The following is a 17,044-nucleotide window of genomic DNA, read 5'->3' on the forward strand; positions in this document are numbered from 1 at the left end:
AAAGAACACAAAAAAAACACAAAATGTCTCCATACTGGTGTATGTGTGTAGTGTAATCCAAGTGTCTGTAAACTGCGACATTAAAATTTGACCCCAAAAGATTCTATTTACACCATGTTTTTAGCCTAAATGTCAACTGTAGCCTCTCAGACCGGAGCCGTGTGCACACGCCTGAAGCGTGTAAGCAAGTTGGGCCTTTGTCAATCTGGAAAGGATTTTGTACAACTAAACCGCCCGTATTCACCTATTTTTTATAATGATTGTCTGTTGATTGGTAAATCCTGATTGGTCAGTGTCGCCAGTGGTACGACAAGGGGATTCATTCCCTTGGTGACATTTTTGGGGACAGGGGCCTATACTCCTTTGAAGAGCTCACACTCCGGTTCAACCTGCAACATTCCACTTTTTATTTCTACCTGCAGCTGAGAACAGCCATGAAAACATATGGTGTACCTTGGCAAGGTCCACTAGAGGAACACTCTTTGATCAAACTCTTACGTCAGGCCCGGGAAACCGGTACAATTGTATCCAAATTGTATCGTCATTTCCTAGAAAAATCATATGTTACTCTGCCAGTTAATGCAGCTTGGCGGGCAGATATTCCTGACCTTGACCCCGACTTCAACTGGGATGCAGTCTGGGATACAGTTAAACAGTCATCCAGAAACCCTAACCACCAACAAATTCATCTAAATTTTATTCACAGAACATACATGACTCCTCGTAAACCGTATAGCATGAAATTAAAAGATAATCCAAACTGTACATTATGTACTACAGGCACATTGGGCACTTTTTTCCACATGATTTGGGATTCCCCAGGGGTTGCAAATTTTTGGAAAATGGTGCAGAGTGAACTGTCATTGCTACTGTCCATTCCTATCTCCCTGTCCCCATCTCTTTTTATTTTAAATGATCTCTCTCAACTGAAACTCACAAAATCCTCAAAGCGCGTTTCTGGCTGGCCTAACTGCAGCTAAAAAGATGATCGCAACCAGGTGGAAACCGACACATACACTGACTCGGCGTCAGTGGCTGCTCAACTTCATAGATGTTGCGCTCTTGGAATTATCCACAGCACGCATCCACGGTGCAAAAGAGGAAGTGTCTTTGTACTGGGCTCGAACAGTGGAGGCTCTCAAAGGCATCTTGGTGTGAGCTGGACACAGCCACAGACCCCCCCCCTCTGGTCCTGTTTTCTTTGGTTTATGTTCCCTGTTTGGGTTTTTACTGTGTGCTGCAAATCGTAGATGGCATCTAACCATTTGAGAGTACTTTCCAGGTTATATATCAATGGCACTTTTCCTGTTGCGTTTGTCTTTTTATGTTTTATGTGTATGTATTTTGCTTTTTACATTATTAGCCGTTTATTCTCAGTTATTTCTTTATTTCTTTACTTTATTTACTTAATTTTGTTTTTTATATCTTAATTTTATTATTATTTTCAGCATGTCGGTGCGTATGTATATCTGGACATGCACATGATTATATACATTGATTACTTTATTATGTGCTGTTGTATGACGATGCTTGTTGTCTTTCAAATTCTAATAAACATTTGATCACAAAAAAAAAAAAAACGCCAGGTTTCCGTTGCTCTTGCTCTGTAGTGTGTGTATTGCACACGCCTGGAGCAGGTACACGTGGCTCCGATCTGAGAGGCCACAGTTGACATTTAGGCTAAAAACATGGTGTAAATGGCATCTTTTTGGGTCACATTTTAATGTTGCAGCTTACGCACACTTGGATCACACCACACAAGTAGTATGGAGACATTTTGTGTTTTTTGTGTTCTTTTTTTACATTTTAAAACTGGTCACCATTCACTTCAATTGTACTGGATTTTCTGCAATGCTGTTTTCCACTGAAACTCCGGGAGCGTTTTGTGTCTTCACCCATCCTCACATCAGTACAGGGCTGAGTAGATACTGAGTGAATTTTCACTTTTGGGTGAACTATCACTTTAAGTCCAGCTTAGCTGGGCCTAGAACCACCAAAGACGTTTGTGATTGGTTTAAAGAAATGCAAACAAGTGAGAGCACTTTTTCCCCTATAGCAGAATCATATGTGTGTATATGTGTATTTTCCAAACCCAGTTATAGTTTCTTTTTGTGCCTTTTTCATAAAGGCTTGTGGGTTCTGCACCTCCTTGATTACAAGAGGCATTTCGTTCCACTCTGTAGCTCCAGTGTAAATAAACAAGACCTTTCCCATCATGGTTGTAAATTTATGAAAGTACACTTTAGCTAGCCTAGCACTGGTATTCTCATTATGAACTTCTTCCAGCTTCTGAAAGTAGCTGTCACGGTAACTGGGGCTCTCCATCTACTTATGGACCATATTAAGTTATATATGGCACGCTCTGCCCTCAACTGGAAGCCACTGGAGCTGAAAGAATTCAGACCAAAACAATCAGGATGGATATATAACACTTCAGGTAAGACTTTAAATAATTATTTTTGATTTGGGAATGAACTGTCCCTTTAAGTTGATTAGGTAAGATAAGCTTGTCATATGCACAGTTTCCTAAAAGCAAGGCCGACCAATGACAGGTCTCTGATGAAACAGACAGCAGGTTATTTAACTACTTAACAAGTCAAAGGTCTGTTGCTGCCAAGCTGATTTGGGCCTAATTACTGTGGCAGATACCATCATTTGCCACCATTTGTCCCGGTAAACATTACTGAATACATCTACTCCTTAGAGATCTCATGGCTGCTTGGAGTTACGTGACATTTATGTTATCACACTCCTGCTTGCCATTTCGTGCCCTTGAAGGCCTCAGCACCGACTAAACATGGTGGTACCCTGACAAATTCAACACTCACTCACTCACCTACTCACTCACACGCTGCTATTTCAGCGTGTAAGAATATACAACTGTCACAGCTAACAGCCAGATAGCCAGACACTCAGCTGTTGATTGAGGGATCACTAACGAAATGGGATGTTGCCAGTTCCAAAAGGTGCAGAGATAGAGATAAATAGCTGTGGGGCTCCTCAGCATTCTGGAGGAATGTCACCCAGTGAGAAGCCTTCTGATACAAGATGAGCCTTCTCCCCTGATGCAGTGGTAGAGGAAAGAAGAAGAAGGATAGCTGCTGCTCCTTGACGACAGGTAGAAGACACAGCTGACACAAACTGTCACCCAACTCCCAGGGCGCACCGGGGCTGGAGATTTGCAGTCTGACATACTGGCATGGGCTGTGAGCTTGAATAGTAGAAGGAGGGCACCTTCCAAAACCCCCTGCAATGCTGAGAAGAGAAATATATGTGGCTGTAATTAAGTAAACTCTGGAAAATATTAATGGCTATCAATATATTCTTCACACTGCAAGCAATGTGAATCAGTATGCCTGTCAGATGCTCTGTCATCAGCCAAAGCCATGCCAAAAGAGGCCTTTGGAAAACTACCAGTGAATTATTTTTTCATGCTCGATCATATTTAAGGATCATTTGATCATCAGACCTACGCTATATCTGGGGCGTCTGTGGAGCGAAAACACAACCATTTCATCGTATGTGTAACACTTCTCTCACCACTGTCTTTGAAAAATAAGTAAATCACATAGCAACATTTAAAAAGAATTCATTTTAAATAAGAATAAACTTTAATGCTCATGCATGAACAATTTGTGAATTAAGATCAAATGCAGAAATTTGGCATTTGGCTCAAAAAGCATAAAATGTTTTTCCTGACCCTGAACAACAGTTCATGGCAAATTTACTGTCTCTGCTCAAAAAATGTAAAAAATGTAGTGTGACGTCTATCTGTTTTACAAGCTGCACATTTGTTCATTTCCTCTTAACGCTGTGGTAATGTTACCTTTGCTTACTAACTTAATGATTTTTGATCCTCAAGTTAGTTACCTGGCTTGGTACATATTATTAATATTATGCACACTTTTGGTTGAGCATTCTGATAATCACTACGTCTTAGATAACTTTTAGCAATGTTAGCTAGCTAGTGTCACCATTCAAACATAATTTATCAAAATAAAACTCACCAAAAATAAACAAAAATAATTATATTTCAGTTACTTATCCAAGTAACAGTTTGACTAAGTTCATTTTTGACCCCAGCGATCTTATGATGGCGTGTACGTGCAGCAGATCTGGGCAGGTCATATCTGCTGCTAGCCAAAAAACTAAAAGAATGATGGACGATGATGGAGAGAGGTATACTCTCCACAGTGTCATTGTTTTGACTTTGTTTGGCTCCTCAACAGAGAGTTCTTGGCGATGGAACCTAATTTGAAGGCCACGCTCAGAGAGGTCGATGTGGATCCCGCCACAGCCGACACCTGGAGAGCTACAGCTAAAGCTTTCTGGGTGTTAACAGTTAACTGGATCAGCTGTTCAACTTTGGGCCACAGCAAGGCAGCCAACAAGGTGCAAAAGTAATATAGTAATAGATTTTCTTCTTAAAGGAGTAATAAGTTAAAAAAAAGTTATATCTTACACTGAGTAACTTGCTATTGTTGGAACAGTGGTAAAATGAGCCAAGATATTTTTGGGTGGGTCTGATTTTGTTTATGTCAAGTTTGAACAAAGATAATGATGCTAGCCAGCTAACATTGCAAATGGCTATTTAAAACACTAAGGTGATTATCAAAATGCTCAAAAATACTATATACAACATGAACACTATTAAGAATATGTACCAAGCTAACGGTGACGAGTGAGGTAACTCCCCGCCACTGACGAGATATCAATTGCTGTTATCACTGCAAGGTAGTAGGGGACGCTGTGATGCATCATCTGACAGAAAAATGTTTAAGGAAGAAGGGAACCACTGGAATTGAACAGCACAAGAAGAAGATGGTGTAATTTAGCATGAAAACGTTGGTGCTCAGCTGCAGATCTACGGAGCAGAGAGCATCATGACCTGGCCACAGAGCCCAGGCACAGAATGGGGCTGCTCAGGCTGCAGCCCCTAGGATTCACGCCGCAGCCGGTCATAGAACACCACGATTCGGGCACAAAGCCCGGGCACAGAGCGGGGCTGCTTGCGCTGCAGCCTTTGGACCTCCACAGCAGCAGCTGGGACACAGCAAGGCTGCTCTCACTGCAGCTCCTGGGACCCGTGCCACAGCCGGGGCAGACAGCACTCCGGCCCCGGGCCTCTCAGACAGTGTGTTTCTGGCAGGGGGCGGCACACACATACATCTAATGTTAACCACACTGGTGACAGTAATGTCACACATAATATGAGATAAAAAAAAAAAAAAAAGTAAAAAGTGAAGATGATACTCTGCTTAAAAATGTCTCTCTGTTTTTGTCTGAAAAGTGGCTTTTGTGATGCAACAAAGTAACATTCAAGTGTTCATAAAAAGAATGAACGAAGCCAGAACAAAATATATATTTTTTGTGTCTGAAACTAGAAGATCTGTTCTTTCTTTTGATATATTCCATATTAACATAATAATAGAACTGAATATTCTGTGGGTGTTGAAAAATCAGTGAATTTTGTCAAAAAGTCTGGCATCGGCTGGCAACTTCATTCAAAAATCTCTGGCAGGGAAAGAGTTAAAGACGAAAAAACACTTAGGTTATAGGCAAAAGTAATGTTGCTATAGTGCTGACAGGGAGCAAACAAATGTGTAGCTAAAACACAAATAGCTACTTCACACTACATTTTCCAAGTAGAAAATTTCAGCTCTCACAAGCAGCAGACACTTTGGACCACTGCAGGGCTTGTGGGTAAGTCCACTAATGTGCACATTTTAAAATGCTCCTGGAAAACGTACATTGTTCAAATTGTACATGTAATACTCTTCACAGCTGATAATGAGCTCTTGCACTTGACCCACCATTCTTGCTCTGGACATTTTAATATTTGTGTGGCGACTGCTCTACTCTCTCAACAGGGTACTTAATCAACTGTAGATCCCTCTGAGGGACAACAGCATTATTGAGCTAGCTCTTTTGCCCCACAGGGACCAAAGCTGGCATTTGTTTTGGACTTGAGTGACCCTTATAACACACTTGCACAGATTAAATGACACGATGGATCCTGCAGGTATGTATCAACCATATTCTGTACATTTTGAATGCCACTAATACATGCTGACGTTTTTGTTGAAGGTAATTCTGATATATTTAAACCTGGGCCCTATTTATGGAAGGGATGATAATGTACAGTGAAGATGAATCAAGACCTGCATCACCCAGTCAGGGGTTATTTTGCAACAGTGACCTGCTTACTGTACATTATCCTGCGTAATACTTGGTTACTTACAAAAAAGTCAATAATTTAACATGAAATATTAATTTTAAAATGATTTTATGGGTTTAAAAATGATTTTATGCTCCGACATAATTCTATGATCAGAACTGCGCCCATAGCAACGGCCTGGTCTTCATAGCAACGGTCTGCTACACAGAAATAACAGACCTTAGAATGCTGTGACTGACCAATCAGAATTCAGTATTTAACAAAGCCATGTAATAAAGGCTTTGTGATTTTAAGCATCTAACAACACTATGGAAAGAATCCCTCCACACCTTTTTGTTAGAGTGAAGTCCTTTTTGAAACTGCTGATATATTGTTCTCTTTAACACCACCAGACTCCATTTAAAAAAAAAAAAAAGAAAAAGTAATTTTAGTTGCTGGTCTATTTCTACCTTGGTCAATTTGTTTGTTTGTGTGACTTTGGTGTTTTTAAGGGTCTGGATGTGAATTTATCCTCTGGCAAAAAAGAAGTCCAGGGCTTCTTTTCCTTTTCTTTTTTTTTGGATCTGTGCCTTAAGAAAAATCCTTATCTTATAATTGTTTTAGTATTTGTAAAAAAATATATATAACTGCCTCTACTTCTTTCTCGCAATTCTGTCAATAGGACAAGCACTAAATTACTAAAGTAGGATGTGACTAAGACATTAAGTATTGCCAGATGAACTACTTTAAAATGTATAATAAAATATGTAAGAATTTAAGAAACAGTACAGGAAAATCGTGATATTTCATCAGTGTAACCCATCACCATTATTATTACACAGGAAATGAATGTACTTTTCTGCACAATTTTTACAAGGATGTATATACTGAATTTGAAAAAAAAGCAAATTGTTTTTGGGACAACAAAGTCAGACTACACTACACTCAAAAATCAGGTCATTCATTTGCGTTGTACTCAGTGGGAATCCAAATTTGGGGAATGGGACTTCAAACTTTGGAAGAGACGGTTTCAGAATGAGCCTCTACAGCTAAATCCTAAAGATACAATGTACCTTGATTCCACTGGAATAAAAGCTTCTATTTGTGGTGGGTCTGTCAGATTAAAATGTTGTTTTCCCAGATCCAAAGTTTATCTTTAACACGTTACAGAGAAATGTGCTTGGCATACCACGCTCACAGTCAAATGCAGAAGTGGTGAAGGTTTTCTAGTGCGGGTGGATGAATTTGCAGATGGATTCCATGAAAGTCTGCTGTCTACAAACTAAGAGACTGACTGAGATGAGACGTCCCACCTGTGTGTGTGTGTGTGTATGTGTGTGTGTGCGTGTTTGATGTGCGTGCATGTTTGTGCATATCTGTCTGTTGAGGCATATACGTGTACATACATAATAATATGTCCATATTAAATCATTTTAATGGCCTGAGTAAAACAAATTGCTATAATTTATAGTACTTTGGTTTATAATACCTGAAAATGAAATAAATGACCACTGATGTTATTAACATTTTGCATTATATTGTATTATATTGGGCAAAATTATCATTCTGTCCACTAATTTTAAATCATCAGCTCAGATGTGAACAGGCTGTTAAGATGAGGGAATGTGAAATAGACTCACGTCTGTCTCTATAACTCAATCCTAACAGCAGGCTAAGTGTCAATCCAGAGTAAACATCTTGGGCAGGTGTACCAAGAGCCAAAAATCCATCGGCAGCTCAGCGGAGGCTGTGTGGCTCTGTGCTGCTGCTCCACTGTAGAGTCTGAAGAGTCTGGAGGAGAAATGGAGGCAGAACCACTAATCACAACACACTATATAAATACCCAGAGAATAAAATGGCCTTAATGATGTATGATACCAACAATACTATTTTAAAATGATTTCTCTTTGTTTTGACTTAATACTGGATCAAATACTTGGATACTATATTTTATTTTTACACAATATTTTGCATATGACGTAGGAAAAAAATATATGTTGCTTAATCTCCATGCACAAAATACAATGTTGCTGTATAAGGAAATTAAATATGTAAAAGTGTGTTTTAATTATTTATCTTTGCACAGAGACATCATTATTGGTATTCATCTCTGTATCTGTTGTGCCGACAAAAGCATAACATGATTTACTATTGGCATTTAATTAATAATGGAAATATATTCTAACATCCTTATACTGTACTTTTCATCTCTCTTTCTTTCTTTATATTTTTAGCTAAACTAAAATTTATGAAGTGTCTGCTCACCACCACCTGCACTCTAACTGGGGGTTATAGAAAAATCAGAACATGAAGAAAATGTTTTATAATAATAATTGATGAGTTTTGCATTGGAAATAGAAACTCTGAAGAAAAAATATAAATGTATACACAAAAATTCCTTCAGCTGAAGGAACTAAATCACTGACTGTTGAAGATAGATGGGACCTTTTTTGACAACGAGGTAATCTTCGTGATTTTTCCAAATACTAATGAGCAACTTTGGACGGAAGAAATTCCTTTTTCCATTACATTATTTGTGCATTTCCAAATGACATATTTTTTTATTCAAGTGCATCCATAAAGCACACATAATACATGTTAAAAGTTCTGGAATTGTTTGATTTAGTTTTTTTAGTTTTTTAATTTTACCATATTTTTGTAAAGGTGCAAAAGAAATTTGTCTGGTATAATTGCAAAGGGCAGAGAGGTCACAGAAATAATCAGCAAATGTTATAAAAAGAAATCTCCTTGAAAAAGTCTCCTCCTCACAAACATTTTTATTTACTACATTATGAAAAAGTTTATTTGAGTAAGACTGAATTAGTTAAAAAATATAATAGCATTACCATATTCATGTGTAAATCTGATATGATATGACAAGATTCTAAAATATTAAGCCAGCACAGCTATAATGGTCTGTCATCTTATAATGCAGATTGTTTTCATTGATTTATTAGTTATTTATAATTGTTACAAATATCAGTGTAAATTTACTGCTGCAGTGCTCTAATTTCATTTTGGATGTGATATATAAATAAAGAATATCAGCCAATATCCTGATAGCAGAATTAAATTTCCAATATTGGAAACAGTATCGGCCCCGAAAAAATCCAGTGACAGTCAGGATCTATTCTTAATACACCCTGTTAAAAAGTAACATATATATAGTGTATATCATGGTACAAACTTGAATTAAACAACACATCAGTAATGTGGGGTTTGTATTTGATAAGATATTTTCTTTTCACACTCAGACCCAAAATAGCACCAGGGGATGATCCAGTCGGATTTTACAGTATTTCATGAATGCTTTTACAGTCTTTGTTAAGGATGAAACTGGAGTACGAATCAGTTGTGCTCGAGTAATAAATGGTGAAGTTTGTGTTTGAGACGTATTTGCTGGTTTAAATGAATAAATCACATTGCCAGTGCCAGACATACAACTATGGAAATATTTGGCTCCTGCTTTGTGAAACAAAATGGCTTCTTCTTTTCCTCACAGTAAATACAGAAAAGAAACCTCAAAACAAAACAGTCGAGAGGATAACCATTGATCCCCATCTAAGCCACGCTCAATCACACTTAAACGGGGCGGCTCTTCCTACCAGAGGAACCAGCACAAACCTTTAAGTCGACAGCTAATGCCCGGTTTAGTCCTCTCTTTCTCTCTCTTTCTTTCCCTCCTCAAAACTGCCATGCTACAACTTAATACAAGACGAGCTCACGCTGGGCGGCGGGGAGGTGCTATCACGGCCCGGCTCCACACACTCAGCCTCTGCCTTTGCTTTCCATTTTGTTGTCGCCATTCTTCGCCTCACCCCCTCCAATTTCTCTTTTGCGGGTCACCGAACCCCGGGACAAAGTGTGTCTGCCCCACCTCCTGATCCTCGGACGCCGACGCCGAGATCACCGCGCCACACACAACGCTGGAAGATGACATTTCCTCACCCCTGAGCCATCCCTCCCCAACGCCCCCCTCTCCCTCGTCTCCCCTAATCCAATCAGCAAGGCCTGAGTTTTTCTAATATACTGGTGGTCTCATACTCTGACTTTATCCCTGCAGCTGTGCCGGACCGCTCATTGGCAAGATTAGGGCCTCCTCAGCTCCTCTGATCATGTATTTCAATATGAATGGGACCAATAAGGGGGTGGATTATGGCTTAGTTACTTTGGAAATCCAAGGCCCCCCTTTGATGCCCCCGGGTTTGAACAGCAATGGCAGAACCCTGCCTGGTCGGCATGGCGTGGCGGCAACGCCACCTGGCAGTCAAATGTTTGCTCATATGCGCTCATTAAACAACACCACACTGGCAGTGTGGGTACTGACTGCGGGCCCGATGGCGAGCCTTGGCCGCGACCAGATGGCGCCGTCACCAGTATGCCAGGTGGGGTTCGTCGTTGCCACTCGTGAGATGCCTCATGGACGAAGGATGGGGGGGAGGAGGTGTGGGGGGAGGAGGAGTGTGGACGAAGCATGTTGCCAAGTAGGAAGAGAATAAACAAACACACATTCCAGTTACCTCCACTGTTACACACACACACATTCATTTTCACTCTCTTTCGCACATACAGGACACTTATACATACATCATATATGTAAACAGGCACTTAAAGGGATAGTTCAGATTATTTGATGTGGGGGGTGCATGAAGTGTTTATCTATAGTCAGTGTATTATCTACAGTAGATTGCAGTCAACACACCCTCACTTTGGAGAAAAGAGGGGCACCAGCATGAAAACTAAGCAATGGACTGCTGTGGACAGGGTCAGCAACAGAAGGTATTTAGCCACTTAAGGCCCACCTAAAAAAATCACTATCAGTTTAATTACATGCTATATTCAGGGTATTTTCACTGCTTTACTTTTCTGTCAGATAGCCTTTTCTTACAAATATTGCTCTCCGCAAATCAACCGAACTCCATGAGCAAAACCAGTAATTTTACCTTACAGAACACAGGAGTTGCTGGTCTACCACTGCCTTGATCTGTGAGTTAGTTTGTTACTGTGTGGCTTTGGTGTTTGGAAAGGATCTTTCGGTTTCACTGAAGTCAAACAGTAACACCAACAGATAAAACAAAATAAAACAGAAAGAGACAGCAGAAGACCAGCAGTTCCAGTGTCCTGAGGGGTAAAATGACTGTTTTTGCCTTTGGAGTTTGGTTGGTTTGAATAATGGCAGTTTCCTGTGGGAAAAGACAAGAAAGTAGCAAAGTAAAGCAGTGAAAATATACTGCACATTTAAAATCACACTGATTTTTTAGGTGAACCTTTTTTAGGTTAAGTGGCTAAAATACCTTTTGTTGCTGACCCTGTCCACAGCAGTACATTGCTTAGCTTCCAACCAGCATCTACTGTAGCTAATACACAGACTATCAGTAAGTACCTAATAATCCAAATTACACCTTTAATGCAGAATTATCAACACTATATTAATCAAAAGAGACCCCATGTGTCCACTCAACATCACCCGCAACTAGTGCAACTGAATTTGAGGAAACACATTCACACACAGAGGTGTCCTGAGAGTGTCGGTCCCACCACTACACGGCCCCAGCGGGGGGTTTTCATTAGTTATTGAGGCCTGTGTCGTCTTCTCCGCCAGCCCTCCTGCCCTCGCGTCTCGGGGCCCTTTGTGTGTGAAGTGCTAGAGGTGATTAATATTTGTTTTCGCTCCTCTGTGGGAGAGGAAGACCCAGCTGATCCACTGTGACCCCTCCTTAATCCCCAGCGGGGCAAGCCAGTCAGTTTCCTTCCCTCTTCTTTTGGGTTTTTTACCTCTGAGGGCGACTACCCGACACTAACACTCATGTCGGACCTGTAGGTCACATGAGAACCGGGCTATTTAATGCTCACGTTGAGTTTAGATCTGAGCCACGATGACAAGTTTCTTTATGAGGGGCAGTGAGTTTTTATTCGGCGTGTCCCTCCTCCGTGAAATGATGCTTGTAAATACTGTTGTCAAGACAGGTGATGTTGAGTTTGACATTTACTCAGACTCAGACTGGGACAGTGATGCATCAACTTGCACATTTCTTGCAAAATAGCTCAGTGCAGCAGGATGTTTTCTAAAATAAATGTCAAAAACAGACCTACATGCCAAAGTTTCAAGAACAGTCCCTAAATGGCTTCTGTGTCGGTAACATGCTGCTCCCCTGGTAGTTTGGACAGTTTGGACAGGTGAAGGAAGTGTCTTCCTTACAGAAAATAGTTGGATATCCTGAATCAATTGGGCTGAGATGGCCTGGTTGAGGGGTTTTGGGGCTTTGTTGAGGCCAGTGGAGAGGGTGTCTTGAAGGATTGAGTGGCTCGCGGGGTCTATTGAGCACTTGATCCTGTTGACAGATATACTGCTCCCTTTGTGGCCACATGGCTGTGATGGAAATGGCAGGTGCAGTATGGGTAGCCGATGGAAAAAAAAAAATCCTTTCTAGCGTTGTGTTTCAGTGGTTGTAAAAACACAGCTGTTTTCAGCTTTCTGAACCGGCTGCGCACTCGGTTTCCAATTCTCTCCAGCTCCTTGTTGCCTTGTTGGCGTAGTCACTAAACTCGCAAACACAGTCTTATGGTCTTAGCTCTTTATAAGAGCTTTAGTTGGAAAAAATGTACAGATCAGTATTAACGATCAACACTGTTGGATAAAAGCTCTTAGCGACTGGCTCAAAACCGGCCTCAGAGTAACTGATAGTAATGGGAAACTGCTCGGCTATTTAACACACAAGCATATTAACGCAGGATGAGAGAGAACAATTCAGTCAGAGCTGAACTCACAGAAAAAAAGGTGTTTTATTAAGATACTAATGACAGAAGAACTTTAACTGACTGCTTTAGTTTGGCATTCATATATAAAACTGAACCAAGACTGAACCACTGTACCAATTATTTTTTTATTATTGCTTGTAAACCCTTGTCTTCCTCTATTTATGTAGTATAGTACATACTAATATTAAACTATGTTGCCTATATAGTATAAGTATAATGAAAACAATAAACCTTTGAAATCACACAAAAGAAGTGTAGCAGAAAAATAAAGTAAAATTTTGGATCATCAACATAAATTAAAGAAATAAAATAATGTAATGTAGGCTGGTAGTAGAAGAATGATCATATTTGATGAAGAGGTGAAATTAAAAAAAAAAAAAAAAAAGAATACTGGTAGAAAAAGTTGAATGAAAAAAAAGGTTAACATAGCCTAGTCAGTCAGTTATTTTAATTTACTTCTTTCTTATCTATTTTATAATTAGACACTGAAGTATTGAATACAGAACTACAACTGTGTAACTAAACATTTTTCTTTGCAAACATATCATTTAACTGATAATCATTATTATTATATTATAGTGTTGTTATTATTATATTATAAGTATATTATTGTTGTTGTTGTTTTGTTCCTTGACAGTTTTGTATTTTGAAAGTGAAAGTACTCAATTTTAAGCAATTATTAGTATTAAAATTAATAGAATTATCAGTAGTAGTAGAGTAAGTAGTAAAAGTAGTCGTAGTTGTAGTATTCTCACATTATGTAATACCAAAAATATTTAAATTAGAATTCACAAGTACATAATTTGTCTAGTGGGGCAACATTAATGGGCAACTTCTGTAGCAATTGAAAAACTAAACTAAACTGTAATTTGTGAAAAGAAAGAAAAAGAAAAGTTTGCCATTAGTGTGTGTTTGTGTGTGTATGTGTTTGTTATTAAGTTGTAATTTGTTAACTCTGCGTCTTGCTCTTTTTAAGTCCTTAAACCCTGTAGCACAATGATCAAAATATTTATTTTTAATCACTGTGCATGCACGCAATATGAATATTTTTTTTTCATTTTTCATTGTTGTTCCATTTTTGACGACCTTTCTTTCACAGATTCCTGGTTTTCATTCGACAGCGCTGTGCCTGACAGGCTCCAGTCAGCTCTGTGTGGGAGTGTGTTCAGTGGGAGAAGCAAAGCTTTTAGCTCTCTATGAAGTTGTCTAATGAGTGGCGCCAAGTGTCACAACTCCTCCACAAATTACTTTTCTCCGCTGCCAGTCCTCACTCCCTCGCCAAGGTTTTTACCTCCATTTTCTTCTTGTCAACACCTTCAGGCACTGCCATCCCTTTGGACATTACTTACATTTCCATCAGACACCAGTTTTTGATTTGTAAACTGTTACTGCTTTGCGACAAGAAATCTGTTGTCCAGGCAAGTAAAGCAACCAACTCACTGAATAAAATTTAACAGTATTTTGTTTAAAAGTAGAGATGGATACAGATAAACAGAAACTATACAAATAGCAGAATAAAAATGCCGGTGTATCATAATATGACCTGACATGGTCATAATATGATACCTGCAAAGGACACAATAAATAAAATGTGGGCAAAGAGGGAGAATTACCGGTCAGAACAAATGTTGTTTTAAAATATTTGATAAAAAACTTTTGTTCTTAATTTATCTTCAACTTTTAATTGAGTCTTTAAAAGACATAAAGGTAAATTAGGAAATAATTTGGAACATGGGCTCTTAAGTTTTTAAGTGATTCTAATAGCTATTAACTCAAATAATTAATAAGTGAAAAACTGCTTTTGGTCAAAACAAATATTTAATTTTATTTTACTGGTTTATTTAACAAAAAAAATAGAATATATGAGTAAAACGAAAAAGTTATTCATCTTGTATCATTAAAGCATGACAAACAATAATAAAAAGGAGCCAAGACATTAATGTTGTTAGAAAAATCACTCAGGACGCCCTTATATTACTTTATCAAGTACTATTTAAAACATGCAACACAGGGGTTCAGATAAATCATAAATAGAAGCTGAAATATGCAGAAAAATATTGTTTTGAGGCAGAACTGAGTTTGGCTGATTTTCAGAAATATAATCCAAATATGGATTTTTTTTTTTTACTGTATTGAACAGGCTCTTGTCTTGAAAGATTTATGACAAATGCCAAAGTAGAATAAGCTTAAAATCCTCAGTGACCAACAAAACAGCAGCGACACACCAGGGGGACTTGAGTAATAGAAGTATTGATATCTGCCAATGAAAAATAAAGGCCATCATTCTGCGTGGATTCAACACTGTGACACATAGTTTGATGTCTGATCGACAAAACTGAGCTGAGAGAGCTGCTCTCTGCCACCATGTGCGTGTGTGTGTGTGTGTGTGTGTGCTGTCACTTTTCACTTTCCCAACATGAAGCAATCGTACCTGCTCATCGCTCTGGGGGTTTAACTGATGAATGACACTGCGGCGCGCTGCGCCTCAGTACGGGCCATTTGTGGGGAGATAAGAGAGACTTCCTGGATTAAGGAGGTAGTTGAGGTACATCTCCAGAGAGCCTGTTTGTTTGGGTAAGACAGCTCCTTCATTACTGCAAAACTGTGGGAGGCTGGGAAGCCAACCTGTCTCTGAGATAGCACGGGACCGCTGCCAAAATGTACTTAACCAGACTGAAAATGCAACCCACTTCCCCTTAATGCCTCAAATATATTATCATGAATTGTGCATCGGGCATAATGCACAGTTTGAGGTATTAATATTAAGCAGATGCTGAAATACTGACTTTAAAATATCACATATCCCACCTCACAAGCTGTGAAACTGCACACTCTTGATGTTCAGATTTTCTTAAAAGTAGTTTTTGCTTTGTGGGTGGCCCGGCATGACCTGGCAAGTGAATGAGCCTCGACATTAAAATGAATGAGTTCCTGATGCCAGTGTCACTTTGAAAAAAACACGAGCTGACCATCGTGTTCTTATCCAAGCATACAGGATTACAGGAGCAGTCATGCCGGCTTACGCCAAAACATTAAGCTTTGCCGTCTCTGAACAGCTCATTTTAAGCCTATTTGGATATTTTAGCCAAAGTTCACTTACTTTTACATTTTTCTTTGTCAGATGTTTTTGTTTTACATATTTCAGCATAATCCTGCTCAAAAGAACATCTGCACACATTCAGGAACTACACAGTCAAAGTCTTAGAGAGCTCCAATTAATAATTATTTTCATTATAGATGTTTTTGATGAATTAATTGTTTAGTCTAAACAATGTCAGGGGCAGGGATGTAGAATTGGATGGGACAGTGGGGATATGTCCCTACCAATATTCAAGGATTACTGAAATGCTTCTAGCAATAATTTTGATTTAAAAAATAAATAAATAAATATAGCCACTGCTGTCTGGCAACAACACAGACTGTCAGAGGAGTACTGGGACAGAGGCTATGTCAGCAACAAAACATATTTTAAAAAATCAGCTTTAGTGTGCACTATATTTACAATATTTTCACTCCATTTGACAGCCCTTTATGACAGGAAACTGCTGTTATATAAGCCAGATATCACTGTCACCAAACCAACCAACCTCCATGGGTGAAATGAGCGATTTCACCTGCTGGTCTACCACTGCTGGTAGGTTTGTTTCTGTTATTGTGTGACTGTGTTTTCAAAGGATAGTTCTAACTCACAGAAGTCACACAATGACACAAGCCAACAAACAGATGGTTATGTTTAGACACTCTCAGTGCTTTGTTGAGGTTAGGGAAAGGTTGCCATCTTGGTCAATATTTAAAAAGTCAACAGTGATGTAAAGCAAGAGATGGGACATTTTTACTTAATTAACAAGGTCAAAATCAACCAAAGAACACTAAAAACCAAGGCTGCAAACTCTGACCTCATTCCTATGTCTTTTGACTGAGACTGAAACAGGCGGGTCATTGGAGGAAACGTTGCCACGGACTATAATCCAGTCAGCAATTACATTTACCTCACAGCACACTTAGCAAAACACATTAATATAAAAACATAGTTTCTTAGCATGGTTAATCAAATTGAGCCACTTAACAAGAAAATCTGACTCAGTAAATCAACAAGTGAATATCTACCTCACATCTGAGTCTAATAGA

This window comes from Lutjanus erythropterus, chromosome 5, assembly GCF_056507025.1.
Source record: "Lutjanus erythropterus isolate fLutEry1 chromosome 5, fLutEry1.hap2, whole genome shotgun sequence".
Classification (NCBI taxonomy): domain Eukaryota; kingdom Metazoa; phylum Chordata; class Actinopteri; order Lutjaniformes; family Lutjanidae; genus Lutjanus; species Lutjanus erythropterus.